The sequence below is a fragment of the Nothobranchius furzeri genome, unplaced genomic scaffold (genome assembly GCF_043380555.1).
Source record: "Nothobranchius furzeri strain GRZ-AD unplaced genomic scaffold, NfurGRZ-RIMD1 Scf207, whole genome shotgun sequence".
NCBI lineage: Eukaryota > Metazoa > Chordata > Actinopteri > Cyprinodontiformes > Nothobranchiidae > Nothobranchius > Nothobranchius furzeri.
The window spans coordinates 7,501-17,500 of NW_027223223.1; positions in this window are offsets into that span (position 1 = coordinate 7,501).

The following is a 10,000-nucleotide window of genomic DNA, read 5'->3' on the forward strand; positions in this document are numbered from 1 at the left end:
GGAGAAGGCTGCGGGGCTGGGGGAGCCTGATGCTGGGTGTGATGGTGTTGAGTGAGGGTGGGAGAAGTCTTCGGGGATGGTGGAGCCTGATCCTGGGTTCGGTGGTGTTGAGTGTGGGTGGGAGAAGGCTGCGGGCATGGGGATGCCTGATGAGCCTGGATGTGATGCTGGTGAGAGAGGGGACAGGGCAGAGGCCGGCTGGACGTGCAGCGGGCAGGGGGAAACTTGAGCCTGGGTGGGTGGTTGTGCATCCAGGGCGGGCAGGGAGAGGTGAGACGTGGGCCTGGGCTGGTCGTCAGCGGTTCACCACAGGCAGCTGGTGGCGGTGTGGCTGAGCAGAAGCCTCCAGCAGGTGATGGCGGGGTGGGGGAGCAGCAGCCAGCCTCAAGCAGCCAGCCTCCAGCTGCTGATGGTGGGGTGGAGGAACAGAAGCCTCCAGCTGGTGATGTCAGGGTGGAGGAGCAGCAGCCAGCCTCCAACGGCTGATGGTGGGGTGGAGGAGCTGCAGCCAGCCTCCAGCAGCTGATGGCGGGGTGCAGGAGCAGCAGCCAGCCTCCAGCTGGTGATGGCGGGGTGAAGGAGCTGCAGCCAGCCACCAGCAGCTGATGGCGGGGTGCAGGAGCAGCAGCCAGCCACCAGCAGCTGATGGCGGGGTGGAGGAGCTGCAGCCAGCGTCCAGCAGCTGATGGTTGGGTGGTGGAGGAGCAGCAGCCAGCCTCCAGCAGCTGCTGGCGGGGTGCAGGAGCAGCAGCCAGCCTCCAGCAGCTGGTGGCGGGGTGGAGGAGCAGAAGCCAGCCTCCAGCAGCTGATGGCGGGGTGCAGGAGCAGAAGCCAGCCTCCAGCTGGTGATGGCGGGGTGAAGGAGCTGCAGCCAGCCTCCAGCAGCCAGCCTCCAGCTGGTGATGGCGGGGCGGAGGAGCAGGCAGCCTCCATCAGCTGATGGCGGGGTGTAGGAGCAGCAGCCAGCCTCCAGCTGGTGATGGCGGGGAGGAGGAGCAGCAGCAGCCAGCCTCCAGCAGCCAGCCAGCCTCCAGCAGCTGATGGCGGTGTGTGGGAGCAGCAGCCAGCCTCCAGCGGCCAGCCAGCCTCCAGCAGCTGATGGCGGGGTGGAGGAGCTGCAGCCAGCGTCCATCAGCTGATGGCGGGGTGGAAGAGCAGCAGGCAGCCTCCAGCTGGTGATGGCGGGGTGGAGGAGCTGCAGCCAGCGTCCAGCAGCTGATGGCGGGGTGCAGGAGCAGCAGCCAGCCTCCAGCAGCTGATGGCGGGGTGGAGGAGCTGCAGCCAGCCTCCAGCAGCCAGCCTCCAGCTAGTGATGGCGGGGTGGAGAAGCAGGCAGCCTCCGTCAGCTGATGGCGGGGTGGAGGAGCAGAAGCCAGCCTCCAGCAGCTGATGGCGGGGTGCAGGAGCTGCAGCCAGCGTCCAGCAGCTGATGGTGGGGTGGAGGAGCTGCAGCCAGCCTCCAGCAGCCAGCCTCCAGCTAGTGATGGCGGGGTGGAGAAGCAGGCAGCCTCCGTCAGCTGATGGCGGGGTGGAGGAGCAGAAGCCAGCCTCCAGCAGCTGATGGCGGGGTGCAGGAGCTGCAGCCAGCGTCCAGCAGCTGATGGTGGGGTGGAGGAGCTGCAGCCAGCGTCCAGCAGCTGATGGTGGGGTGGAGGAGCTGCAGCCAGCCTCCAGCAGCCAGCCTCCAGCAGCTGATGGCGGGGTGCAGGAGCAGCAGCCAGCCTCCAGCAGCTGATGGCGGGGTGCAGGAGCAGCAGGCAGCCTCCAGCAGCTGATGGCGGGGTGGAGGAGCAGAAGCCAGCCTCCAGCAGCTGATGGCGGGGTGCAGGAGCTGCAGCCAGCGTCCAGCAGCTGATGGTGGGGTGGAGGAGCTGCAGCCAGCGTCCAGCAGCTGATGGTTGGGTGGAGGAGCAGCAGCCAGCCTCCAGCAGCCAGCCTCCAGCTAGTGATGGCGGGGTGGAGAAGCAGGCAGCCTCCATCAGCTGATGGCGGGGTGGAGGAGCAGAAGCCAGCCTCCAGCTGGTGATGGCGGGGTGCAGGAGCTGCAGGCAGCCTCCAGCAGCTGATGGCGGGGTGCAGGAGCTGCAGGCAGCCTCCAGCAGCTGATGGCGGGGTGGAGGAGCTGCAGCCAGCGTCCAGCAGCTGATGGTGGGGTGGAGGAGCTGCAGCCAGCGTCCAGCAGCTGATGGTTGGGTGGAGGAGCAGCAGCCAGCCTCCAGCAGCTGATGGCGGGGTGCAGGAGCAGCAGCCAGCCTCCAGCAGCTGATGGCGGGGTGGAGGAGCTGCAGCCAGCCTCCAGCAGCCAGCCTCCAGCTAGTGATGGCGGGGTGGAGAAGCAGGCAGCCTCCATCAGCTGATGGCGGGGTGGAGGAGCAGAAGCCAGCCTCCAGCTGGTGATGGCGGGGTGCAGGAGCTGCAGGCAGCCTCCAGCAGCTGATGGCGGGGTGGAGGAGCTGCAGCCAGCCTCCAGCAGCCAGCCTCCAGCTAGTGATGGCGGGGTGGAGAAGCAGGCAGCCTCCATCAGCTGATGGCGGGGTGGAGGAGCAGAAGCCAGCCTCCAGCAGCTGATGGCGGGGTGCAGGAGGTGCAGGCAGCCTCCAGCAGCTGATGGCGGGGTGCAGGAGCAGCAGGCAGCCTCCAGCAGCTGATGGCGGGGTGCAGGAGCTGCAACCAGCCTCCAGCTGGTGATGGCGGGGTGGAGGAGCTGCAGCCAGCCTCCAGCAGCCAGCCCCCAGCAGCTGATGGCGGGGTGGAGGAGCAGAAGCCAGCCTCCAGCAGCTGATGGTGGGGTGCAGGAGCTGCAGCCAGCCTCCAGCAGCCAGCCTCCAGCTGGTGATGGCGGGGTGGAGGAGCAGCAGCAGACAGCCTCCAGCAGCCAGCCAGCCTCCAGGAGCTGATGGCGGTGTGTGGGAGCAGCAGCCAGCCTCCAGCGTTCAGCCAGCATCCATCAGCTGATGGCGGTGTGAAGGAGCTGCAGCCAGCCTCCAGCAGGTCATGGTGGGGTGGAGGAGCAGCAGCCAGCCTCCAGCAGCTGATGGCGGGTTGCAGGAGCTGCAGCCAGCCTCCAGCAAATGATGGCGGGGTGCAGGAGCTGCAGGCAGCCTCCAGCAGCTGATGGCGGGGTGCAGGAGCAGCAGGCAGCCTCCAGCTGCTGATGACGGGGTGCAGGAGCTGCAACCAGCCTCCAGCTGGTGATGGTGGGGTGGAGGAGCTGCAGCCAGCCTCGAACAGCTGATGGCAGGGTGCAGGAGCAGCAGCCAGCCTCCAGCAGCTGATGGCGGGGCGCAGGAGCTGCAGGCAGCCTCCAGCAGCTGATGGCGGGGTGCAGGAGCAGCAGCCAGCCTCCAGCTGGTGATGGCGGGGTGAAGGAGCTGCAGCCAGCCACCAGCAGCTGATGGCGGGGTGAAGGAGCTGCAGCCAGCCACCAGCAGCTGATGGCGGGGTGGAGGAGCTGCAGCCAGCGTCCAGCAGCTGATGGTTGGGTGGTGGAGGAGCAGCAGCCAGCCTCCAGCAGCTGATGGCGGGGTGCAGGAGCAGCAGCCAGCGTCCAGCAGCTGATGGTTGGGTGGAGGAGCAGCAGCCAGCCTCCAGCAGCTGCTGGCGGGGTGCAGGAGCAGCAGCCAGCCTCCAGCAGCTGATGGCGGGGTGCAGGAGCTGCAGGCAGCCTCCAGCAGCTGATGGCGGTGTGCAGGAGCTGCAGCCAGCCTCCAGCAGCTGATGGCGGGGTGCAGGGGCTGCAGGCAGCCTCCAGCAGCTGATGGCGGGGTGCAGGAGCTGCAACCAGCCTCCAGCTGGTGATGGCGGGGTGGAGGAGCAGCAGCCAGCCTCCAGCAGCCAGCCTCCAGCTGCTGATGGCGGGGTGGAGGAACAGAAGCCTCCAGCAGCTGATGGCAGGGTGCAGGAGCAGCAGCCAGCCTCCAGCTGGTGATGGCGGGGTGGAGGAGCTGAAACCTGGGTCGGACCTGGTCTGCAGCAGGGCCCATTACCACTCAGAAGCTGATGGCAGTGTGTGTTTAGGTCCCTGCGGGGTGGATGAGCTGAAACCTGGGTCAGACTTGGTGTGCAGCAGGGCTCAGCACCCTCCAGAAGCCGATGACAGTGTGTCTTTAACTCCCTGCCTGGTGGGAGAGCTGAAAGCTGGGTCGGACCTGGTCTTTAGCAGAGCTCAGCAGCCTCCAGAAGCTGATGGCAGTGTGTGTTTCATCCCCTGCGGGGTGGGAGAGCTGAAACGTGGGTCGGACCTGGTCTGCAGCAGGGCCCATCACCATCCAGAAGCTGACGGCGGTGTGTGTTTAAGTCCCTGCGGGGTGGGAGAGCCATAACCTGGGTCGGACCTGGTCTGCAGCAGAGCTCAGCAGCCTCCAGAACCTGATGGCAGTGTGTCTTTAATCCACTGCGGGGTGCAGGAGCTGAAACCTGGGTCGGACCTGGTCTGCAGCAGGGCTCAGCAGCCAGCAGAAGGTGACGGCAGTGTGTGTTTAGTTCCCTGCGGGGTGCAGGAGCTGAAACCTGGGTCGGACCTGGTCTGCAGCAGAGCTCAGCAGCCAGCAGAAGGTGATGGCAGTGTGTGTTTAAGTCCCTGCCTGGTGGGAGAGCTGAAACCTGGGTCGGACCTGGTCTATAGAAGAGCTCAGCAGCCTCCAGAAGCTGATGGCAGTGTGTGTGTTTTGGTCCCTGCGGGGTGCAGGAGCAGGAACCCGGGTCGGACCTGGTCTATAGCGGAGCTCAGCAGCCTCCAGCAGCTGATGGCAGTGTGTGTTTAATTCCCTGCCTGGTGGGAGAGCTGTAACCCGGGTCGGACTTGGTCTGCAGCAGGGCCCATCACCATCCAGAAGCTGATGGCAGTGTGTCTTTAATTCCCTGCGGGGTGGAGGAGCAGAAACCTGGGTCGGACCTGGTCTATAGCAGAGCTCAGCAGCCTCCAGAAGCTGATGGCAGTGTGTGTTCAAGTCCCTGCGGGGTGGGAGAGCTGAAACCTGGGTCGGACCTGGTCTATAGAAGAGCTCAGCAGCCTCCAGCAGCTGATGGCAGTGTGTGTTTAAGTCCCTGCGGGGTGGGAGAGCTATATCCCGGGTCGGACCTGGTCTATAGCAGAGCTCAGCAGCCTCCAGCAGCTGATGGCAGTGTGTGTTTAAGTCCCTGCGGGGTGGGAGAGCTGAAACCTCGGTCGGACCTGGTCTATGGCAGAGCTCAGCAGCCTCCAGAAGCTGATGGCAGCGTGCCTCTAAGTCCCTGCCTGGTGGGAGAGCTGAAACCTGGGTCGGACATGGTCTGCAGCAGGGCTCGGCAGCCTCCAGCAGCTGATGGCAGTGTGTCTTTAAGTCCCTGCCTGGTGGGAGAGCTGAAACCTGGGTCGGACCTGGTCTATAGCAGAGCTCAGCAGCCTCCAGCAGCTGATGGCAGTGTGTGTTTAAGTCCCTGCCTGGTGTGAGAGCTGAAACCTGGGTCGGACCTGGTCTATAGAAGAGCTCAGCAGCCTCCAGCAGCTGATGGCAGTGTGTCTTTAAGTCACTGCCTGGTGGGAGAGCTGAAACCTGGGTCGGACCTGGTCTATAGTAGAGCTCAGCAGCCTCCAGCAGCTGATTGCAGTGTGTGTTTAAGTCCCTGCCTGGTGGGAGAGCTGATATCCGGGTCGGACCTGGTCCACAGCAGGGCCCATCACCCTCCAGAAGCTGGTGGCAGTGTGTGTTTAAGTCCCTGCGGGGTGCAGGAGCAGAAACCTGGGTGGGACCTGGTCTGCAGCAGAGCTCGGCAGCCTCCAGCAGCTGATGGCAGTGAGTGTTTAAGTCCCTGCGGGGTGGGAGAGCTATATCCCGGGTCAGACCTGGTCTAAAGCAGGGCCCATCACCCTCCAGAAGCTGGTGGCAGTGTGTGTTTAAGTCCCTGCGGGGTGGAGGAGCAGAAACCTGGGTCGGACCCGGTCTACAGCAGAGCTCAGCAGCCCCCAGAAGCTGATGGCAGTGTGTGTGTGTGTGTGTGTGTGTGTGTTTAAGTCTCTGCCTGGTTGGAGAGCCGATACCTGGGTCGGACCTGGTCTGCAGCAGGGCTCAGCAGCCTCCAGAAGCTGATGGCAGTGTGTCTTTCATTCCCTGCGGGGTGCAGGAGCAGAAACCTGGGTCGGACCTGGTCTATAGCGGAGCTCAGCAGCCTCCAGCAGCTGATGGCAGTGTGTGTGTTAAAGACCCTGCGGGGTGGGAGAGCTGAAACCTGGGTCGGACCTGGTCTGCAGCAGGGCTCAGCAGCCCCCAGAAGCTGATGGCTGTGTGTGTTTAAGTCCCTGCGGGGTGGGAGAGCTGAAACCTGGGTCGGACCTGGCCCGCAGCAGGGCCCATCACCCTCCAGAAGCTGATGGCGGTGTGGGTTTAAGTCCCTGCGGGGTTGAGGAGCTGAAACCTGGGTCGGACCTGGTCTGCAGCAGGGCCCATCACCATCCAGAAGCTGATGGCTGTGTGTGTTTAAGTCCCAGGGGGGTGGGAGAGCCATAACCTGGGTCGGACCTGGTCTGCAGCAGGGCTCAGCAGCCTCCAGTTGCAGATGGCAGTGTGTGTTTAGTTCCCTGCGGGGTGCAGGAGCTGAAACCTGGGTCGGACCTGGTCTATAGCAGAGCTCAGCAGCCTCCAGAAGCTGATGGCAGTGTGTCTTCAATTCCCTGCGGGGTGCAGGAGCTGATACCTGGGTCGGACCTGGTCTGCAGCAGGGCCCATCACCATCCAGACGCTGATGGCAGTGTGTGTTTAAGTCCTAGTGGGCTGCAGGAGCTGAAACCTGGGTCGGACCTGCTCTATAGTAGAGCTCAGCAGCCTCCAGAAGCTGATGGCAGTGTGTCTTTAAGTCCCTGCGGGGTGGGATAGCTGAAACCTGGGTCGGACCTGGTCTGCAGCAGGGCCCATCACCATCCAGACGCTGATGGCAGTGTGTGTTTAAGTCCTAGTGGGCTGCAGGAGCTGAAACCTGGGTCGGACCTGCTCTATAGTAGAGCTCAGCAGCCTCCAGAAGCTGATGGCAGTGTGTCTTTAAGTCCCTGCGGGGTGGGATAGCTGAAACCTGGGTCGGACCTGGTCTGCAGCAGGGCCCATCACCCTCCAGAAGCTGTTGGCAGTGTGTCTTCCATTCCTAGTGGGGCAGGGGAGCAAAGACCTGGGCAGAGGAGCGCCTGTCTGCATCCGATCCGGCCCCTCAGCAGCCCGCCGTGAGCCTTAGAGAACCCCCCCCCCCCCCAGCGGGCTCCAGGAACCGGGCCCTGCGTCGGACCCAGCTCAGTAAGGCCCTCCCTCGGGCCCTGCAGCAGGTGGCCCCGTCTATGCAGTCGAAAACCCCGCGAAAATCGGTGTAGAAACGCCCGAGAGGCGTGGTGCGGTTCCCCCGGCCGGTACCGGGTCCGGACCGGTCCGGAAGTCCACCCAGAACACTGCCTGGGGCTTCTGGGCGGCTCCCCAGGCGCAGGCAGTCGAAAACCGCGTGAAAATCGGTTCAGAATTGACAAAACGGCGACCTCGTCGCTCCAAAAACTAAGTCCAAACTAAGCCTTTCGCTTATCGCTTAACGCTTAAGGCGGTCGGCCTTATGGCCAGTAAATGAAAAGTGCCTGCGCCCCTGGAGGTTTTGGAAGGTGCGAGCGATGACCATGCTCGGGTTAGTAGGTGAGGCCATCGGAAAACCAGCGTGAGTTGGCGGGTTTGGGTGGCAATCTATTCCAGGCAGAGTCGACTATCTCTGGGCATCAATTTTGGGATTTTTCCGGCTCTGGTTCTGGGAGAAACGCAGGGGCAAAGTGCACGAGCCGCGGCCGATTTTGGTGGCCTGTCCCTGGGCACAAAGTCTGAGGAGTGTGGGCCTGGTTCTCCGAAAAATACCAGTCTGCTGGAGCTCACTCCCATGGCTCCAGGGGGCACGGCACACCCCCCGGTAGCCGACCAAAGTGCTCTACTCGGGCCAGACTCGGACCCACGACCCGGGGTGAGAACCACAACTACTGGTCATCCTTTTGACCTCCAGGGGGCGCGGCAGAGCCTCCCCAGTCCGACGCAAGTGCCCCACTTGGGCCATACTCAGACCCACGGCCCGGGGCGAGAACCACAACTACTGGTCATCCTTTAGACCTCCAGGGGGCCCGGCACAGCCTCCCTAGACCGACACAAGTGCTCCACTTGGGCTGTACTCTGACCCAAGTCCCGGTGCGAGAACCACAACTACTGGTCATCCTTTAGACCTCCAGGGGGCCCGGCACAGCCTCCCTAGGCCGACACAAGTGCTCCACTTGGGCTATACTCTGACCCAAGTCCCGGGGCGAGAACCACAACTACTGGTCATCCTTTTGACCTCATGGTCATCCTTTAGATCTCCAGGGGGCCCGGCACAGCCTCCCTAGGCCGACACAAGTGCTCCACTTGGGCTATACTCTGACCCAAGTCCCGGGGCGAGAACCACAACTACTGGTCATCCTTTAGACCTCCAGGGGGCACGGCACACCCCCCGGTAGCCGACCAAAGTGCTCTACTCGGGCCAGACTCGGACCCACGACCCGGGGTGAGAACCACAACTACTGGTCATCCTTTAGACCTCCAGGGGGCCCGGCACAGCCTCCCTAGTCCGACACAAGTGCTCCACTTGGGCTATACTCTGACCCAAGTCCCGGGGCGAGAACCACAACTACTGGTCATCCTTTAGACCTCCAGGGGGACCGGCACAGCCTCCCTAGACCGACACAAGTGCACCACTTGGGCCATACTCTGACCCAAGTCCCGGGGCGAGAACCACAACTACTGGTCATCCTTTTGACCTCATGGTCATCCTTTAGACCTCAAGGGGGCACGGCAGAGCCTCCCTAGTCCGACACAAGTGTCCCACTTGGGCTATATATGACCCAAGTCCCGGGGCGAGAACCACAACTACTGGTCATCCTTTAGACCTCAAGGGGGCACGGCAGAGCCTCCCTAGTCCGACACAAGTGTCCCACTTGGGCCATACTCAGACCCACGGCCCGGGGCGAGAACCACAACTACTGGTCATCCTTTAGACCTCCAGGGGGCCCGGCACAGCCTCCCTAGTCCGACGCAAGTGCTCCACTTGGGCTGTACTCTGACCCAAGTCCCGGGGCGAGAACCACAACTAATGGTCATCCTTTAGACCTCCAGGGGGCACGGCACAGCCTCCCTAGTCCGACACAAGTGCTCCACTTGGGCTATACTCTGACCCAAGTCCCGGGGCGAGAACCACAACTACTGGTCATCCTTTTAGACCTCCAGGGGGCAACGGCAGAGCCTCCCTAGTCCGACACATGTGTCCCACTTGGGCTATTCTCTGACCCAAGTCCCGGGCGAGAACCACAACTACTGGTCATCCTTTAGACCTCCAGGGGGCACGACACAGCCTCCCTAGTCCGACCCAAGTGCTCCACTTGGGCTATACTATGACCCAAGTCCGGGGCGAGAACCACAACTACTGGTCATCCTTTAGACCTCCAGGGGCACGGCACAGCCTCCTAGTCCGACACAAGTGCTCCACTTGGCTATACTCTGACCCAAGTCCCGGGCGAGAACCACAACTACTGGTCATCCTTTAGACCTCCAGGGGCACGGCACAGCCTCCCTAGTCCGACACAAGTGCTCCACTTGGGCTATACTCTGACCCAAGTCCCGGGGCGAGAACCACAACTACTGGTCATCCTTTTGACCTCATGGTCATCCTTTAGACCTCCAGGGGGCCGGCACAGCCTCCCTAGGCCGACACAAGTGCTCCACTTGGGCTATACTCTGACCCAAGTCCCGGGCGAGAACCACAACTACTGGTCATCCTTTAGACCTCCAGGGGGCACGGCACAGCCTCCCTAGTCGACACAAGTGCTCCACTTCGGCTGTTACTCTGACCCAAGTCCCGGGGCGAGAACCACAACTAATGGTCATCCTTTAGACCTCCATGGCAACAGGGGATGTCAGACCCCAGCTCATCCCAGGTTGATGCCTCAATAGTAGCTTAGGGTCACGGCAGTCCCACCGTGATC